This window comes from Chrysemys picta, chromosome 1 (assembly GCF_011386835.1).
Source record: "Chrysemys picta bellii isolate R12L10 chromosome 1, ASM1138683v2, whole genome shotgun sequence".
Lineage (NCBI taxonomy): Eukaryota > Metazoa > Chordata > Testudines > Emydidae > Chrysemys > Chrysemys picta.
The window spans coordinates 337,669,181-337,690,636 of NC_088791.1; the positions used below are offsets into that span (position 1 = coordinate 337,669,181).

A 21,456-nucleotide genomic window follows, 5' to 3' on the forward strand; every position below is an offset into this window, starting at 1 on the left:
CGTAACCTGGGGGGCGTCTGTATTGTCAAGCAACTTAAATGAATTTGTAGCAGAGCACACAAAAAAAAAACTTTCTTAAGAGAACTGGAAGGATTGATGTGGGAGTAAATATGACAAGTTGAATAAATAAGGATAGTTTAGCCAGGGCTGGCCTTACCATGAAGCGAATTGAGGCGGCTGCCTCAGGTGCCAGACTGTTGGGGGGGGGCACCACTAGGACCCAGAGTGTAGAAAATGAAAGACAATGAAAATAGAAGTTTCCATCCAACACATTACTGGCATGAAATCCCCAATGGTGACAAAGTGGAGAGGGCATGGCTTATGTACTCAAAAACCCAGAATGCTGCATACTGTTTTTCTTGCAAGCTCTTCCAGTCTAATTTCCAGCCACATTGGGTTCTACAGGAACAAAGGACTGGAAAAATCTGGCTAGAAATCTGGCATGCCGTGAGAAGGCAGCAAATCACCAGAGAGCATTCCATAGGTGGAAAGAGCTTGAGATGAGACTAAGGTTAAAGGCCACCAGAGATGATCAGCATCAAGAGAAGATTGCATCAGAGTCTCTTTACTGGCAAAATTTTCTAAAAAGGCTCATTGCCATTGTGAGAATGCTTGCTACCCAAAACCTAGCACTGCATGGTACTTCAGATCAGCTGTATGTGCCGAACAATGGAAACTTCCTTAAAATTGTGGAGCTGATGGCTGAGTTTGATGCTGTACTCCAGGATCATCTAAGAAGAGTCACCACCCAAGAAATGTACACACACCACTACCTTGGAAAAACAATTCAAAAGGAGATCAGACAGTTACTAGCAACAAAAGTTAAACAGAAGATTGTGGCAGATCTGAAGTCAGCAAGATATTACCCTGTTATTCTGGACTGCACACCTGACATCAGCCATATGGAACAAATTACTTTAATGGTGTGTTTTGTAACAACAACAGAACCTAGTGAAAATGTCCCTGCAATGGTGAATGTCAGAGAGCATTTTCTAGAATTTATTAACATTGATGATACTACAGGAGCTAGTATGACAAATGAGCTTCTTAAAAAGCTGGAAGATACGGGAATTGCGATAGCTGACATGTGAAGTCAAGGCTATGATAATGGTGCCAACATGAGAGGAAAGAACAGAGGAGTGCAGGCCCGGATCTGAGAGTTAAACCCTCGAGCTTTTTTTGTCCCATGCAGTTCTCATTCATTGAACTTGGTGGTCAGTGATGCAGCATCAGCTTCTAGTGAGGCTGCTGAATTTTTTAATGTAATTCAAAGCATCTCTGTATTTTTCTCTGCATCAACTCATCGATGGCAAATTTTGAAGCAACATCTGGGAACATCCTCTCTGATACTGAAACCATTGAGTGCCACATGGTGGGAAAGTCGAGTGGAGGCAATAAAGCCTATCAAACACCAAATTGGGAAGATAGATGATGCCATAGTTGCCATTATGGAGGATAATGCTATGACAGGAACTATTCATGGGAGAACAGTGGCAGAGGGAAATGGAATCACCAGAAACATACATAACTTCAAATTTCTGTGTGACTTAGTGTTGTGGCATGACATACTGTTTGAAATAAATGTTGTAAGCAAGAGACTCCAAGGTGTTGACCTTGATATATCTGGAGAAATGGAACAACTGGACAAAGCAAAGTCATACCTACAGTCTTACTGGTCAGATGAGGGATTTCAAAACGTTCTGTAGAGTGCACAGAAGTTGGCAGAGGAACTTCACACTGAAACTATTTTCCCACCCTTTCTTGAATACAAGAGTCACTGAAGAAGAAGACATTTTCATTACGAGGCACGGGATAATCCCATAAGAGACCCCAAACAACAGTTCAAAGTTGAATTCTTTAACCAGGTGGTAGATTGTGCAATACAGTCAGTTGAAGAACGTTTCATGCAGCTCAAGGGACACAGCAGTATATTTGCTATGTTGTATGATATTCCAAAACTCCTCACTATACCTGAAGAAGATCTACACCAGCAATGCAGGGCACTAGAGACAGTGTTGACACATGATGACGTGCGCAATATTGATGCGAATGATTTAGGTGATGAACTTTCAAGATACATTTCAGCAGGATCAACTCCAAAGGCTGTTCTGGAATATCTGTGCACAAATAAGATGACCGCCCTTTTTCCAAATGCTTTTGTTGCTCTGCGCATAACTTCTAACACTTCCTGTAACAGTTGCCAGTGGAGAACACAGCTTCTCCAAGCTGAAGTTTATAAAAACACATCTACACTCCACAATGACACAGGAAAGGCTGGTCGGCCTTTCTTTCATCTCAGTAGAGCATGAGCTGGCCCAGACTGTGGACCTTCAGGAAGCAGTTCAAATCTTTGCAATGAAGAAGGCACAGAAAGCACCACTTTGATTATTCAAACAGATAAAAATGCCAGTGTTTACTATGCAGACAAGAAAAGTTACATTTGCTGATCAGGCATTTGAAAGTTAAGTGCTACTTAAAATTTTTGAACAGGGGATTTTAAGTTGTTAGTTCTCCTTTATTGGGGTAGGCAGCAGAGCAGTACCATGAGAGGAGTAGAACAGGAAGAAGGCAGAATTGACACCTTTCAAAGTTTTGGCCCAAGCGACGGGGTATGGGGGCGTCATTTGAGCTCCCTGCCTCAGGTGCCAAAATGTTGTGGGCTGGCCCTGCGTTTAGCTAAGGGATTACTGAAGTGTGTGGAGAGTGGGACCATGTTAACTGTCTACAAGTATTTTAAGAGTGTAAACTCCACGGCTAGGGAGGAACTATTTAAGGTGGTTCATGGGGGTATAACCAGGAGTGATGGGACATAATTTAAAAAACTGACATTTAGACTGAATAGCAAGAAAATCCTCTTACAAGTGAAATTGACTCGGTTGAAGAATATTCTTCCAAAGAAAGATTTGGAAGTCTATTCACCTGAGACATTTAAAACTAGATTAGCCAAAGGTCCTGCATATGTAGTGTAGGGAACAATCTTGCACTGGCAAGAGGACAGACTGGGTGATTTACTCTGGGTTTTTTCCTCCAGCATTGACATCTTTGATTCCTTATACTGAAACATGTGTAAGTGGGAGGGGAGAGGAGAGCAGAGCTTTCAGCAGTTTTGCAGCATGATTCACAACTGAATTCTTCCTCTGAGATTACATAGTGGTTTTAAGATTGCAAGGATGAGTTTGGAAAATTTTTGCTTCTACATGCAAACACGCACACATCCCTACTTCGGTTACATATGACCACCTGTAAGATCATATATAAACACACAACCTTTGCTTCTACCACATTCATAAATCCTTGTAGTGTAAATTTTCTCTGGCAGAGGTTATACAGGAGAAACTTCAGCAACATCACTTCAAGGCTTCATTCTTCATAGAACCACATGTAACATTAAGGGTATTGTGCTTTGCCTCACAGCTACACTCACAGCTAAGGTCATTTATAAACACCCATTTATAACCTGGACCTCTCTAGTGGATTGATGCCTGGATTCTGAAGGATAGATTTACTCACTGAAAGAGTGTGAGATTAAAATGTAGTGTGAAAGAGTATTAGTGTATGTAACAGCACATGGCCACAACCAAGAAGATGTGTCAAATTCTTTTTTTGTTTGTTTGTTTAAATATTGTTTATAGTTCTATAAAATAGAAACAAAAAGAACAGAAAAAATATACAGACCTGGGGCTGTATTCTGTGGTCAGTCACACTGGTATAAAACCCTAACGCAGCAAAACATTGAAACATGTGTTAAATCAAATCCCTATTCAGCAAGGCAGTTAAGCATGTGGTTAGGATCCAATGAGATCCAAAGAACTTTGTCTGCAGAGACTGCTAATTCCTAAGGATAGCTTTTTTTCTGAGACACCACAGTGAGTAACATGGGGTGAAAACAGAGAGAGTGATTAACCAGTGGAACAAACTACCAAAGGAAATGGTGGATTCTCCATCTCTTGAAGTCTTCAGATTAAGACCAGATTTCTTTCTGGAAGAGATGCTTTAGTCAAACACCGGTTATTGCACTCAACACAGGAGTAACTGGATGCAATTCTATGGCCTGTATTATGCGGAAGGTCAGACTAGATGATTTATTGGTCCCTTCTGGCCTTAAAATCTATGAATCTCTACGATTAAATAGGTAGACTCAATCTGACTTCTGTGGGAGTCTTAGGCCACAAGGAAAGCATGATGAGATGCTTAGTTCCACACGAGTCAGCAATGTTGTTAGAATGATTTGTGTTGCTCTGTTGTATATTTATTTATTTAATGGTATTTGGTGTTTGTTTTTGCTGACGTATATAAAGAGCGCAGTACAGTTTGCAAATTCTGCCCTGTTCTACATCTTATGGGGAAAATGAGGACCTTAATGGCTTGTTCGGTGCCATATCTTTTGAAGTCTGTGCCAGCTGCAGGAGCAGTCTTTGGAAGGGCAGCTGCCACACTCACTTGGGCCATTAACCATTTGGGCGGGGGGGATGCAAAACAGATCTTAACCCAGTCCTTTTCTCTTTTTGTGCTGGGGACAATCATTCTGGGATCCCTTTCTTCCCAGGCAAGCTGGCAGTTTATTTCCCTCTGCAGGAGGATCCCAAGTCAGTATTTCTGTTTCTCCTGGGAAGGGAGGTAAACACAGGGATTCCCTGTTGATAGGGCCAAAAGGAGAAGGAAAACAAACCCAGACATCCTCTTCCTTCTCAGCAGGATAGCATAAACAAACGTAAAAGAGTCCCTTTGCAGCAGGGTTCAGCTAAACAGCTCACTGCAGAAGGGAAAATTTAAAAACCGTGTATCGGGGCCTGGCCAACTCTCTACACTTCTTAACGAGCCCCAGCCAAGGGCCCTTCCCTCCAAGCACAGCAGATAATACAGCTTTCATAGAGCAAGGTCTCTTAACCTCTTTGTTGTCTAGCCAGGGGAAGGGAGAGAGGAGGGAGGCACTTATAAGCTAATGTTCTATCACAAAATTGAATTTGACATCCAGTTTTCTAAGCTACTTACACATCATCAGATATGTTTGGATAATCAGGATTTAGCAGAACAGGGAAACATGGTGGCAGTTGCTTGAAAGTCAGATCCAAGTTATGGAGGGTCTACTTAATGTGGCTTCCACTCTTCTTGTAACCCTTTTGATATCTATTCAGATCCAGTTTTCTCTGAGAAATCTGTTCTGCCTCTTGATAGAATTCATTACACATTTTAAAATGAACCGGATGAGAGATACTATACTATCATATGTATCATGTATTTTCCAGGTGGCACCTTCCCAGAGTCTTAGTATTTAGACTTCCAACATTTGTATACAAGCACTTATAAAATCTGTCAATATTTAGCTGTCTTCATGCAGTGTAGTTGAATGGGACTCTTTTTTGTTTGTTTCTCTTCAGTTCCTACCTGTGGTTTATCAACTTCTGTCTTCTTCTCTTTACTGGGATACAGAGTTTTCCCTTTAATAAATACTCCCATAAAGGAGGTCTCTGTCTGAACCGTGTGCTCCTCCACACCCGTTGGCTTTCCCCCAGCCCTTAGTTTAAAAACTCCTCTATGACCTTTTTAATTTTACATGCCAGCAATCTGGTTCCATTTTGGTTCAGTTGAAGCCCATTCTTTCTATACAGGCTCTTCCTCCCCCAAAGGTTCCTCGGTTCATTATAAATCTAAATCCCGCTGCTGAACAACATCATCTCATCCATGTATTGAGCCCCTGTGGTTCTGCCTCTCTAAGTGCAAGGAGCTTGGAAGCATTTCAAAAATGTTAACAAGAAGGTCCTGGACTTTCATCTCTTACCTAGCACCCTAAATTTGGCCTCCAGGACCTCACCTACCTTTCCCTATGTCATTGGTACCTGCATGTACCATGATCACAGTCTCCTCTCCAGCACTGCACATAAGTCTATCTAGATGTCCTGAGAGGTCACCCAGCAGGCAATTCCCCAGGAGGTTCTCCAGGTTATCACAAACCCAACTATCTATATTTCTAATAATTGAATTCCCTATTACTTTTATCTGTCTTTTCCAAATAATAGGGGTCTCCTCTTCTTGAGGGGTAACCGTAGTGTTAAAGGAGACCATGACATCATCTAGAAGGAGGGTCACAACTATGGGATCATTTCTCTCTGCTCCAGCTTGATATTCTCCTTCCCTGAGACTTTCATCCTCCTCAGTGGCACCAGGGCTGGCTTTAGCAGGTGTGGGGCCCTATGCCGGGACGTGAATTGTCTCGCGCCCCCCCGCTGCCCCTACTCCGCCCCCTCCCTGCCCCATTGGATCCCTCCCCAAATCCTCGCCCTGGCCCCGTCCCAGCCCCACCCCTTCCCTGCCCCATTGGATCCCTCCCCAAATCCCCACCCTAGCGGGAGGGAGGAGAAGCAAGACGCGACTTTTTTTTTTTCCCGCTCCGCCGGCAGCCCCGGACGTTGCGGGGCCCTCTTAGGCGCGGGGCCCCATTCCGGGGAATCGGCCAAATCGGCTTAAAGCCGGCCCTGAGTGGCACAAAGGCTGTCAGACTGGTGGTGGGACCACTATTCTGTGTCCCTGAAAGTCTCATCTGTGTACCTCTCTGTCTTTCTTAGCTCCACCAGTTCTTTCACTCTTTCTCTGTAAAATGTGTAATGCAGTGATTTCCACATTGTTTCCTGATCTCTAGCTGACATCTGTGGGCTTCACTTGAGACATCTAAAATTAGACTGTAAAAAGCACCAATAAAAATGATGCTCTCTAGTCCATTTAGTTACTCATCTACAGAGTTGACGTAGTTGACAATGACTGCTACACATCAACTCGCATACAGTCAGTGGACTCAGTTTCAGTAACTAGTACATAATTGACCCATTGACTTGTATATGGAGTTGGCATCTGTCACAATTATTTGAGATCGTTACATCTGGACTGGGAAAAGTGATACGAGAAATTATGCTGTGTCTATGGCAATCTGGAATTGGTAGGGGGAACATAAAATCAATGGCCATGAAGTTGTGTGGTCAGAGCAAGGAACTGGGAGTCAGGGCTCTTCCATTCCATTCCTGCCACTGCCTAGCAATGTTATTTGGGAGATACAACTTAACCTCACTGTACTTCAGTTTCATCTTCTGAAAAATTGAGGTAAAAATGTTGCAAAGCTTAGTTACTAAAAGTTTGTAACAGGTGGCAGAGCTTTTTACTGACCCAGCCTATTAGAAACCTGCAGTCCTGGGACATAAGGGAAGTGTGGGGAGGGGAGCGGGGGGAGACAGACAGACAGAGACACAACTGACCTGAGGAGTTAGACGTCCATAAGACGTCCTGGAGGGAAACAATAGAAACAGACAGGTATAGGAGATAAAGTGGCAAGTTCAGATGCTAATTCAGAACCTGTATTCTCTGTTGAAGAAGAGATGGCTTGAGAACATAAAAGAGTGGACAGGAATGTACTTTGCAGAGACTCAAGCACTGACACACAATCGTCAGGGGTGGAGACAATTGGTTGATTGCTTATCAGTGATGGTGCCCCAAGGACCAATGCGGTTATGGGAGTGATGATAATGATGATTCTCTATTGAGGGCAGGCTAGCAACTTAAAAGCTGATGCAAAGGCCATTGAAGGCAATGGAAAGACAACCATTGATTTCAGTGTTCTTTCTTTGCCCTTTTACAAGCACCCTGAGATTATTGGATTTATGAGTCTATATAAGGTGAAGGTATTATTGAAATATTGATTGGTTTCATTTATTATAGTTGAATCATACAAGTTAGCGATTCAAGGACCTTTTGGGCAGCGGGCTAATTGTTTTTCCCTCACCTCTGACTTGTTTGGTTCATTGAAATACATGTATTTTATTTAGTCCAATTAGGAGAGCTGGAGAACAGGAAAGATTAAGTTTAAAAGAAGAAAAGCAAATAAAATGTCTCTTTATTTTCCCTAATGGCTTTTTCCATCAGAGACTGCGGGGGATTATTACAGACAGATATTTTATGTATACACACACATACACACATGCGTGCTCTTCTTGGAATATCAGCAGCTCTAATATATTTTATCAGGCAGTGTCATATCTCATTGGTCAAACAGCATCGGGATTAACACAACGTGTGTGATAAAAATTGATTCCCCCAGGCTCAGTGGTGTCAACCTTACAAAACAAAACCTCATGTTAAATTCACATTACGCCCAAGGCCACCAAAATAAAAATCCGTCTCTGCAAAATGCTTGCGTAATTCCACCTTTAAACCATCATTCCCTTCATTAAGGAGCGAGAATGTGTCTGTATGAGACGGATGTTACATCAGCTGTCACAGAAAATAGGCCTACACATCACTGCGGTGCAGAGCTGTTAGTGCTGTGCCCAGGAGGGCACTGGTTTGCCGTTTCCCCCTCTTCTTGGCTCCAAGATACATTGGATAAAGCAAAAGAACAAAATCCTGAGTTATAGCCCCTGAAATTGATAAACTTCCGTTCGTTTCAGAAACCGCTTTAAATGATCCCCCTTCAACTTGTAACTTGTTCATCTCACTACTCTTGCAGCCCTCCTGCCTGTAAAACTTTCATCAAAGGCAACAGGACTTTGCTTGGCAAAAGGGCTTCAGAGATGGACCCTGAAAGATACCGTCCGAGTCTGTTCTGATGCAGAACCAGTACTGCAAGCCTACCCTCAGGCCCTTACACCCATTGCTTTCAGTGGGTGTTTTGCAGCACTCAGGATTTCAGAATTAGGCCCTATGTAATCAAGACATACTGATTCGTGTAGTTCTGAACCTCCCTGTTTAACTATCTGCATAGACGCAAAATCTCCATCTTAGGGAACAAAGCAGGTTCAGCTCAGCCAAGTTATATTTGGCTCTGATTGGCACTACCTCCCCCACGCTGAGGCTAACTTATGCCACTGCCGAGGCAGAGCTGCTCTGGGGAAAGGTGAATCTTGTGCATCACAGCGACCAGCGGATCTGGCTATAACCATGAAAAGGTCAACCAAATTGTGGCTGTGCCCTTTGTGAGTGCTCTTCAGAGGAGAAGAAACATAGGGCTTCCTGCACCCTCTGTCCCCAGTATTGCAGGGTCATAATTGGCCCTTACCCTGCAGCCTGAGAGGTTCTCAAAAAGGCAGGAGATTTTCCTGCCTTTTAAAACTCAAATAGGTCACTTGCTTACAACTGAAAGTCCACTCTGCACCCGCCAGTGACTTTGTGTCAGGAGTCAGCTTTGACCTCTATTGCTCGATACTCTCTCTTATCTAGGGAGCTGCTGAGACGTCTGGCAGACTGAGTATGTGTATGCAGCTAGCACTATCTCTGCGATCTACCCTGTTCTCAGATCCAATTGGGATGGGTCCAAGAGCAGTTTGAGACAGTTCTTCTCCAGTTGGGGTGATCAGATAGCAAGTGTGACAAAACCAGGACTGGGAGAGGGGAATTGTTGCCTATATAAGACAAAGTCCCAAATATCAGGACGGTCCCGATAATATCAGGATGGCTGGTCACCTGCCTCCAACACCTCACTCACTTTACTCAGCAAAGGGAAATTAGACATCAAGCGGTAGATGGCCTAGATCAATGGTTCTCAAACTTTTCTTTGCACGGCTCACTTGAAAATTGCTGAGGGTCTTGGCGGACCACTTCATGATCTTTCCAAATATTGTTTGTACCGTTAGCTAACTATTGTAAAGCGCTTTGGATAAAAGCACTATATAAAAAAAACCTTAATAATAATTAACATTTTTTTGTTCTACAAATGAAAGCACACAACTCAGATTTTAATATCAGTAGTCTTACCTTTCTAATGCGATGGATTTGCCCTCTCTCCCCCGCTGCAGCTCCCCCTCATACCTCTTGACAAGCTGTGGAGGAGCTGAGAGCCACAGCTTCCAGGCATCTGGCTGTCCTTCAGACTGCCTGGCAGGCAGAAGATGAGCCAGGGGCCTGGAAGCACTGGGACCTTGCTCTGCTCTGCTGCCAGGCAAGCTGTAGAGGAGCCTGGTAGCTTGAGAGCCAGGGTTCCCAGGGCTTCTAGGCTCTCTGCTTTCCATCAGTCTGGTTTCCCACCAGCTTACCCTCCCAGCTCCTTGGCAGCCTACCCTGCGTACCATTGTAACTTCATCAAAATCAAACTGTCTCACCAACACATTTTAAGTTCCATGAATGGCGCTTTGTGACAGACAACCCTTCCATTGGAGAATTTCCAACCAGTCCTGCTGTTGAGACGTCAGGCACCGGGTGGGGGTGGAGCTGGGTTGCAGATTGTTGGCTTTAATGCATGAATCACTAGGCAGGATTCTCTAGGCCTGTGTTATGCAGGAGGTCAGACTAGATGACCAGAACAGTCCCTGCTGGCCTTCAAAATCTCTGGATAAAATTCTTTGGTTAAAACTCCATGTAAGTTAATACTGTATAGATACACTATTATTTCATGTTGTGTGTGCACTTAGAGCTTGTTGAATAAGCACATTTTTGTTAATCAGAAAACAAATGACTGTATGAAAATATACTTTAAATCTGATTAGTTTTTCAGCAGGGAGAATACTTTTCTTCCTGTACTGGGGGAACTCCCATGGATGCCTATGGACATTGCACAGAAGTTTGGTGCCTGATCCTTCATCACTGATGACAGGGAACTGTATTGTTAACGTCAGGCATAGGTGCAGGATCAGTCAGTCAATGAGGAGAATACACCGCACTGCCGGTAAAGCCAGGGAAGCAAGCGTTCTGCTTAAGAGACAATATGTTACTATGGAGATTGCAGTAGGGCTTGATAAGATGTCATACAGCTTTAAAGGAAGCAAAAAGGAAGAACTGGAAGACTCGGGTTTGATAACGGGGTATGGTACACTGGACACCGGGGTATCAGTGACTGAAAATCATTACTATCTAACTACTGTTTCGTGATCAGTTTGAAGCAATTATAGTGTGCACTGACCGGTTACTAGTAGATTGATGTCCACGCTGTAAAAACCACCATCAAAGTTGGCACTAATTGGTATCCTTTTAGCAGCATTAGCAGAGAGGTCAACATTTGAACGGGCCTTGGAGAATGTAGTACTCCCTTTTCCCATAAAGGTGATTTTTCTAGGTAAGGATTGAGGAATATTAGCAGCATGGGGGAAGGGAGAGGGGAAGCTTTCAGTGCTGCTGGTGGTGTATACTAGCTGTGTGGGTAAATAAAGGACTCAAGGATCTAGTCTGTAGGTGTATCAATCCGGCACCGTTCACCAAAGCTAAATTTGCAGTATGTATTTATTTAACAAAGCAAAAAGAATGATAGTAAAAATAATAATAAAAGTTCCAAATTGCAGAGAAGAAGCTTACCTGCAAAAAATATGCTCGCAAACTAAGTTGTGCCTGATCACATGACAATACTGAAATCTGAGCAATGAAATTACAGTGGATTCTAGGGATTGCATCCGAGCATAGTTTGTTCATTTTTATTTACGAAACAAAACCGAATTGCATTGAAATTTGGAAGGGAGCAAAATGTAATTCTTATTAATGACAGAAAGAGTGAGCAAAATGCTTTACTGCTATCAAAGTTGTCTTATGCTTGTGGACAGGGAGAGGAAATTAAATTTAGCCTAGAAAAGAATCCCTGTTAGGAGCCTCATTTATGCAGTAAGACTTGTTCCTGCTCTGGGAAGCTTTTAACTCACATCCCAGAAAAGGCTAAAATCCAATTAAACATCAAAGGCTCAAACATAATCCTGCAGGTTGGGATATTTATTTTTATTTAACGAATGTTAACCCCAGGAATAAAATCCTCGGAGACGTGGCATTTCATGCCCTGCTATCCGACAGTAAGTGACCGTTTAAAATAATGTTCAGAATAATACATTTAGAAAAGATTGACAATGGGGCAGAAGTAAATCAGTCATATGGGAGAATCTTTAGACAGTGTGGTGGTCAGCCCCTGAGGATGAAATTAGGGGATAGAGAATCTTATAAATGTTGCAGAAGTTAGAGGTTGATAAACTAAAGCCCAGCACATTTTGACTTGCTGTTTAAAGGAATGTCATCTGACATGGCTATCGCTTTTCAGACAGGAGTTGGGAGCATACAGACAGCATGTTGAAATTGCTCTTGGAAATGTGATTTGTTTTTATGACCATCCTGATGTCTCAGTTGTTAGTACTGCATGTTATATAGTTGCATAGAATTCACTAGACTGGCTTACAGCATTCAACCATTAAGTCTACTATCTTTTCTCATCATGGGGAATGATGATCATTGTTTGTATTACTGTAGTACCTAGAGGCGCAAGCAGGGTTCAATCATGCTACGTGCTGCCTGTCCGCTCAGTAAGAGACCGTCCATCCCTGCACCAAAGAGTTTCTAATCTCTGTAAGCAGTTGAAGGAATTACTATCCTCACCTCACCCCCAACCCATTGGGCAGATGGAGAAATGAGGCACAGAGAGATGAAGTGACTTGTCCAACGTCACATAGAAAGTCTATGGAAGAACCTAGAGTTGAACCCAGATCTCCTGAGTCACATTTCAGCACCGTAATCACAAGGGCAGCTTTCCTTCTGTGAAGGACAGTAAGATGGTCTTGGGGTTAAAGTCAGGAGTGGGAGCCAGGAGCTGTGGGTCCTACAAATGGCTCTACCATAGTTTTCTTGTGTGACCCTGAGCAAGTCACGTAACCTTAATGTGCCTCAGTTTCTCCATCTGTAAAATGGACAGAAATAAGCCTGTGTGGCCTCAGGTAGGCTGTGAGGTTTAGTTAATTGAAATGCGAAAAGTGCTCAGAGATCCTCAGATGGAAAGTGCTACAGAAGCGCAAGCAGTGTGTTAGTATGTTGTTTGTAAGAGACAATGCTTCAGATGACCTGCAATAGTGCAGATTGTGCTTACCAATGGTCCTTGCTTCATATCACACTGCACATTCTCTCCTGTCAGTTCAAGCTGAGTGCAGGCTGATTCAGACTAATGCTGTGGTAAGCAAGGGAATGCAGGGGGTGGGGGACTCTCTTTTAGGACCATAGCCAAGAACGCTGAATGTATTGTAATACATCAGCGCTAATCAAAAAGTCATGTGACCTTCAATTAATGATATTAACATAAATCACGTAACCGTTATCCAGTAATTAGTAGGGTGGAGTGCTTTTTAAAGGCTTTAATTAGAAATTTGGTAATTCAACGGCAAGGAAAGGGCTTCTAAAGTTCTTCTACTGGATTTTGCTTTGCAAAATGGTTCGAAGGGTTTTTGAATTCCTTTTTAAATTAGTTAAAAGGTAGCACCGTTCAAAAGGCTAATTAGCTCTGTGCCTTCCAAAATCCTGCTTTCACTATAGGTCACAATCAAATCATGGGAGTTTCTTGACACAAAGGAACACCTTGGATATTGCATTGATGTCCAAATAATGTTAATTACGAAGCCTGATTCCCTCTGTTCCCCCACCCTGTTACATCCCACTCCTACCTTATTCCATTCCTGGCTCTGGAAAATGAACACAGGCTGTTTATACAGCGCTGCTCCCTTCACCAAGCGTAGCTTTTAGTACCGTGCACTATCTCCCCTCCATGCTTTATTTCTGGAAAAATCTATACAGCGCTGGAAATTGCCTGAGATTAGCCAACTTGAAACCAAAAAATCCCAGTTAAGACAGGTTTTAATTATTAAATTTTCTATTAATATGTTGAAGGTCAGTGGAACTGCCCCAGTTTTCAAGAAGCTCTGGGCAATTTCACCTGATCTTATATTTTAGCACTAAATCCATACTTATTAAAGGATTTAGCAGGTAAGTCAGAAGTGGCTAAATCTCTGATTCTGCTTCACATGAATACTAAACATTTTTTTCTTCATCTGTACTGCTCCTCACTATGCTGGAAATGTTTAAAATTCTGCCATGTCCATATTAGGCACTTATTTTTTTTAAACATGTAGAAACCGATTTGTGACAAATTAAGCAAAAATTGGCATCATGATTCCTTGCCCCCCCACCTGATTCTGTAATGTATTGAAACACAGGATTATACCGTATGCTGTGATGGAGGCTATTGCATATGTAATATCAACTAAAAGGGGTCATTCTGACATGAAGGAGTCCACCAAGGAAGCATTCCGCACGTAGCTAGGTGCATGATGGGGTTTTCTTTCTTCTGGTGCATCATAGGCAGGGAACCAAGCTATTTACTTTCTAAGGGAAACATTGTGGTCAGCTTCTATGAGGATGTGCATAAATGGAGGTGGATACAAGAATCGTGCACTCTCGTCCTGGCACCCTGCACAAGAAATAGCCAGAATCCCATTGGAATGAGGTGAGGACAGGGTCAAAACTCCCTCTTCTCCCCGCTCCCCTCACCTCAGCGAAAACCAGAGCTGGTCAAAGAGAGGTTGGATCCTCCTCCAGGGCGGTGTAGCTGATACACTTGTGTAGTGCCTGGGAGCCTCCAGGAGTAATCATAGCTGAACCACAGGACTGCACGACCCCTTCTCACACCCCATTAATGCACTCGATAGCTCCTTGGATATAGTCTACCCCAAAACCCATTCAAAAGGTTCTGAGTGGTCACAGAAATCACCAAATGCCCCCACAATGTAAAATTAATAAACTCAGTCCCCTAAAGTTGCATGACCTTCTTATAAACAAATTAGGGAAATGCAACCTAAAGAGGGTGTATAAATGGTTGGAAAACTGTTCCCAGAGAGTAGTTATCAGTGGTTCACAGTCAAGCTTGGAAGGGCATGTCGAGTGGGGTCCCACAGGGATCAGTTCTGGGTCTGGTTCTGTTCAATATCTTCATCAATGATTTAGATAATGGCATAGAGAGTACACTTATAAAGTTTGCGGATGATACCAAGCTGGGAGGGGTTACAAGTGCTTTGGAGGATAAGATTAAAATTCAAAATGATTTGGACAAACTGGAGAAATGGTCTGAAGAAAATAGGATGAAATTCAATAAGGACAAATGCAAAGTACTCCATGTAGGAAAGAACAATCAGTTGCACACATACGAAATGGGAAATGATTACCTAGGAAGGAGTACTGCGGAAAGGGATCTGGGGGTCATATTGGATCACAAGTTAAATATGAGTTAACAGTGTAACCATGTAGCAAATAAAGCAAACATCATTCTGAGATGTGCAGGCATGTTGTAAGCAAGACACGAGAAGTAATTCTTCCTCTGTACTCCTCGCTGATTAGGCCTCAGTTGGAGAATTGTGTCCAGGTTTGGGCACCACATTTCAGGAAAGATGTGGACAAATTGGAGCAAGTCCAGAGAAGAGCAACAAAATGATTAAAGGTCTAGAAAACATGACCTCTGAGGGAAGACTGAAAAAATTGGTTCTGTTTAATCTGGATAAGATAAGGTTGAGAGGGGACATGATAACACTTGTCAAGTACATAAAAGGTTGTTACAAGGAGGAGGGAGAAAAAATGTTTTCTTTAACCTCTGAGGATAGGACAAGAAGCAATGGGCTTAAATTGCAGAAAGGGCAGTTTAGGTTGGATATTAGGAAAAACTTCATAATTGTCAGGGTAGTTAAGCACTGGAATAAATTGCCTAGGGAGGTTGTGGAATCTCCATCATTGGAGATTTTAAAGAGCAGGTTGGACAAGCACCTGTCAGGGATGGTCTAGATAAGTGGTTCTTAACCTGGGGTGCACGCACCCCCTGGGTGTGCGAGATAGGCCAGATTTTTTTAGAAGGTAAATCATTGAAAACACAAATTAAGCACAGGCACGTAAGTACGACTACTTTGTTTCATCAAACCTATGTATTTATTAACATTATGCATTTTTAACAATTACTGTAATATACAAACAAAAATATCTAGGTTTAAGGGGTACGAGAACATATTTTGATTTTTGGTAAGGGGTGCGAGAACCTATTTTGAGAGCCAAAAAGGTGCAGGCTGCAGTAAAGGTTAAGAACCACTGGTCTAGATAATACTTAGTCCTGCTATGAGTGCAGGGGACTGAACTAGATGACCCTTCCAGTCCTAGGATTCTGTGATTCCATGAAATAAACTTGACTTCTGCTGATCAGCTGGTTCATGCTAATTAGTGTAGCTGGTGCAATAGTGAGGGTGGGGAGCAAGGTGTAGTGTTAGCAACCTACATGCCCCACACTGGTCAGTTGGAGAACTGTCTGAAGCTCTAGATTTTCCATTTCTTGATTCCCCCTGCTGTTGTAGAGGTTTGGAGTGTATTCCCCAGTTCTTTGCTTTCTACCCAGCACTGAGCCAGGCCTTGGAAGCCAGCCGCCACCTTGTTTTTGTTCTGTTATTCTGTTCCATAGGGAAGGGACATAAGGACATTCCTGGGGTACAGGTGGAGGCGAGTCAGATTTTTCTCTCCGACATGCATGGACTGTTTGCTCCTATTGGAGCCAATGGGAGCCCCATTCAAGCTCAGAAATTGGCCTGCAGTTTGTGAAACCCCAATATAGGACACAAGCTCATTTGAATTCCTGCAAGGGGCTGCAGGCATCGTGACAGCAAAGAAAGAAAAACAGTATGGCAAGGATGTGGGAATATACAATGCCCCTAGAAATAGGCTACGGAATGGCTAAGCTATTTGTACAAACAGTAAAAGAGATTAAAGATGAAAGGAAATATTTAGCCACCTTTTGGGGACAGCTGGTGTGAAAATATTTGTTAACAGGCAGGGCTTTTATACCCAAGCGGAGTGTTCTAGCTAAGCTTAAATAGGCAGGAGCAGCATAATGCAGCTGGCCAGAGCCTGTGGATACGGTAACAGGAGAATTAAACGCTTTTCTTCTACTGATTCACTCACACGGCTCACATATTAGCTAATCACACTCTAATTTTAACAACAGAATTGGGAAACTTTAAAAAAAAAATGTGGCTCCAATTAAAAATGGAGATGGCAAATCCTATCGCTCGGTCCAAATGATAAGGTAACAATTCACCTGCCCTCTTCAGTAAATCAACCTTGCCCGATTCAAGTTGCCTGCAAAGACCTGTATTTAAAAGAAAACTTAATCTCAGATCCCCTTTGATCATGTCTCAGAGTCCCACCATAAAAATAAAAGCTACTCCGGCTTTTAATCATCTATTAGACACCTGTGAGCACAAGAAGACCAGGTTATAAAGGGCTAGTTGATGTGTGTGGCAAGCTGTGTGCTGTACGGCTATTTAAATCGTACAGTTCACAGCTATTTTTAAACTGGCTGTTAAATGGAAGATTTAGGTTGGTGAATGCCTGGCTCTCCTTGTCAAGAATCATTAAATTACACATTAATGAGACTGTCTGAAGTATCTTTTTTTCCCACAGGTATTGATATAGATTGTCAGCTGAGATTCTTTATTTAGGGCTCTTTGGGACTAGAATCCTAGATATCTAGGGCCAAATTCTCACCTAGAAAAATTCCATTGTGGATTTGGCTTTTTTACACTAGAGATGGAGAAGGTCTATTAGATCATGGGTTCTCCACCTGATGGTCACAACCACCCTGTCCTTGCTCTGACTAGATCCCAGCTAGATTGGAGGGATTCTTATGTGGAGAAGGTGTAGAAAAGGTTCAGAACCACTGTTTCAGATCGTCTAGTGCATGCCCCTGCCACTGCAGAGTTGTTCTCTACAGTGCTAGCGGATGTTCCAGTTGAGATTTAAATGTCCCAAGCAGTGGGGCTTCCTCCCCTTTTCACAGAAGACTTAGTCCACAGAGATTCACCTTTGGGAGCTTTTTCCTAACACTTATCTGAATTCACCCTTTTTGTAGTGTCACACCTTTACCCTAGTTTCACACCTTTAAATAACTCTTATCAGTTTCTCAAGATGGATTCATAATAGCCTCCTTTTGTCCCCACTTTCATTTCGGAATGTGGGAGGGGGCTGCAGGTTGAGGCAGGGGGTTGGGGCATGGGAGGGGGTGTACGGGCTCTGGAATGGGGGTGCAGGCTCTGGGGTGGGGCCAGGGATGAAGGGTTTGGGGTGCAGGAGGGTGCTCCAGGCTGGGGGGTGGGGCTGAGGAATTTGGAGTGCAGGAGGGGGCTGCGGGTTGAGGCAGAGGGTTGGGGTACAGGAGGGGGTACGGGTTCTGGGTTGGGGTGCGGGCTCTGAGGTGGGGCTGGGGATGAGGGGTTCAGGGTGTGGGAGGGGCTCTGGGCTGGGACAAGGGGTTGGGGTGCGGGGGGGGTGAGAGCTCTGGCTGGGGATCCGGGCTCTGGGGTGAGGCTGGGGGGACCAGGCGTCTCCGCACGCTGCTCTCATCCGCAGCACCGCCCCCCTCCCAGCTCACATTGGCCGCGGTTCCTGGCTAATGGGAGTGTGGAGCCGGTGCTCGTGACAGGGGCAGCGCACGGAGCCCTGTTCCCCCCCGCCCAGGAGCCAGACCTGCTGGCCACTTCCCAGGTGCAGCACAGTGCCAGGACAGGTAGGGACTAGCCTGCCTTAGCCCTGCAGCAGCTCCAACCAGACTTTCAATGGCCCAGTCGGCAGTGCTGACTGGAGCCACCAGGGTGCCTTTTCGACCGGGCGTTCTGGTTGAAAACTGGGCACCTGGCAACCCTAGGTACAGAGGAAGAAAGCAGCATGCCCATCATCTGTTGCCAAGCCAGGAATTGAACCTCCTGAGACCTTGTCCCAGACCCTATCCACTAAGCCATCCATCCCTAGGACATCAGTGGCAGTAAAGTGTGCTCAGCCCCTTGTAGGGTAGAGCCCAGGGGGAATTTTCATAATCAGATGAGTCATTTCAACCTAGGACTGGAGCAACTCCTTCGCTAAGCCATGGGGAAAAGCACCAGAGGCTCATGTAACATTGCCTTCTTATCCTGGACTTAAATGCAAAAAGTCTTGAACTTCTTCAGTCTCAAGGCATTTCTCCTCCTCTGGTTGAGGGCTCTTTGACATAAATTGTTTAGTTTTTCCTCTGTTTACTTTATTTTCTCCCAGACTTTATCATCTCACAGGTCAGCCAAGGAGAGCCAACTTTTTCCAGTGCAGGTGCTCAGCTTGACTCCGACATTAGTTAATTTGAACATCCAGTGCAATCACATGATACCCCAATAGGCCTAGTTCCGTTGCTGTGTTGTCTGCTGATGAGAGCAGGGGGCAGGAAATAAGGATTGCTGGGTTCTGTTCCCAGCTATCCCGGTGATCTGAAGTGCGCCACTTAACTGGTCTGTGCCTCATTTTCCAGTGTGTACAGTGACGTGACAATACTCACAATTCCACATGGGAGTTGAGAGAATCAATTTGTTAATTCCTCACGCAAAGGGTAAAACTTTCAAAAACACATAAGTGACTCAGGAACCTACAAACCTTTAAAAATCTGGGCTTTTGGCACTTCGGAGCCTGTGTTCCATTGACTCCTGAGGGCCAGATTTTAAAGGTATTTAGGCACCTAAAGATACAGATAGGCTCCTGGTGGGCTTTTCAAAAGCACCTAAGCACCACTAACCACCTACCTGCATCGTTAGGCTCCTAAATACTTTTGAAAATCTGGCCCTAAGTCACTTTTGAAAATGACATTTAAGGTCATGAGTCACTTTGGTGCTTCTGAAAATTGTAGCCAAAGTACATTATTAGAAATTGAAGTCTGTATGATTCAGCAGAAAGAGTTCAAGGAGCTGTGACTGACTGAAATGAAGGGAATTGGCTGGAGGAGAAGGGGTGGATCTAGGGTTGCCAACTCTCCAGGACTGGCCTGGAATTAAAGATTAATGTTTAATTAAAAATTACGTCATGTGACAAACTTCCAGGAATACATCCAACCAAAATTGCCAATCCTCGGTGGATCACTCGATAAATTGCTCTGCTCTTTTCATTCCCTCTGAAGCATCTGGCCAGCACTGGGCGCTGTCAGAAGACAGGATAGTGGGCTAGATGGACCACTGGTCTGATCCAGTATGGCCGTTCTTATATACTTATGTTCTTATGAAACGATTACAAACACATACATTGTAGTGTGTGGCAAACAGCTGGAAAGTTTGTAAGGCATTTTGAGAATGAGGTGTGTTCTACAAGGGCTAAGTATTATTATTTCTTACAGTAATTACTCTCTGTAAAGATCTTTGAGTGCCTTGAAGGAAAGGGTCCATTTAATTGTAAGGTCATAAAACCCCTGCTGGCTGGCTTTATGGACACGCCAAATCTCCCTCTCCAAATCAAAATGAACACAGCGGCCCCACCAAGCATAGCAGAAGTGCCTCAAAGTCTCTGTATGTCTGAAGATCCCTGTCACTGGCAGTATTAATTAGAAAAAGACTAAGGCAAGCTTATATAAGGCTGAATTTCAGTCAGGTGTGATGTTAATGCAGGCTGAGTAGTCCTGAATGTTTTATGTGCAGTCAGTGACCTGAAGCAAATGGCTCGTATAATACCAACCCCTTCCTCACCCACAAACGTCTAGGGCTAGATCCTGCCCCTAATATACTGAGGCACACAAAAGAGGAGAGATTGAAGCCATCCTGGGCTCCTTAGCCACCCTGGTGGGACAGAACAGGATGGCATGGGCGGTGGGAAGGAAATGTGCTCTGTAGTGCACCTTACTGCACCTTAACATGAGAGTGTCATGCACGGTTCCTAGTGCCTGCTAGCAGCATACATTCCTAGGGTTGCGGGGGCCTCATGACACCCCGAGCAAGCTGATCCTTCCCCTCTCAGCTGTGGCATGCTAACTGGTGCATTAGCCACTGCCCTGCCTGTCGAGTACTCGGCTAGAATTCTGCCCAGCTCTGCACGGACGCACTGAAAGGGAAAATGTTCCTGTCCCCTCTCCCTATGCCCTCCTTCCTCTCCACTCCGTGAGGATAATAGCAGAGAGTCTTGTGTCCCTTGAAATGGACAGCAGCTAAGCGGGTGTTAAATACTGAACTGCTGGGCAGATTCAGCCCCATTCATATGTACTGTACAGAACTGCCAGGGAGTAGAGGGAGTCATTAGTCTGAGAAGAAGTCAAGGTATTTGAACTCACATGTGCCTTGAAAGGGGGAGAGTGTCATTAGGTTTGTGTTACACAGATCGAAGGTAAGAAGTCAGTTGACCATTCCAGAGTCTGGTGAAGCAGCAATGGATGCATTTAATTTCATCTGCTGTGTAATGCCACTTTGGGGTTTGTTTGATTGTTTTCCTGTGAGCCAGTCTCCGATGATAATAGCAGAAATAGGCACTTACCGTCTGTGTCATGGATGTCTGGCCCCCTCCAGCCCTTTTTCCCTAGACCAATAATAAAATAAGATGTGGGTGAAAGGGGCCAGGTTTTAGGATTTTAGGGCTAGATTTTCAGAGATGCCAAGCACCCCAAGTCTCACCAGAGTCTATGATTGCTGTGGGCACCTAATATGTCTACAGATAGGGCCTGCAGGGGCTGATCCTGCCAGGAGACGAGTGCCAAGGCATTGAGCATCCTCGGCTTCCAGTGACATCAGGGAACGTTGAGGACTCCTAGCAGCCCCACAAGCAGCAGACCATAAATCTCATCAGATAAGAATATAGGCCCCTCAATGCCTGGAAGGGGATTTTTAATGAGGGAGTGGTAAAACCGACTCCTGGCTTCCCTCACAGAGAAAACCTACATAAAAATGTTCT

At 44.0% G+C, this 21,456-nt stretch overlaps 1 protein-coding gene across 12 annotated transcripts in view; it reads left to right on the plus strand.

Moving 5' to 3' along the window:
- The window catches only part of TENM4 (teneurin transmembrane protein 4), a 763,612-nt gene that overhangs the window by 601,729 nt on the left and 140,427 nt on the right, over positions 1–21,456 (plus strand). The window lies entirely within an intron of this gene.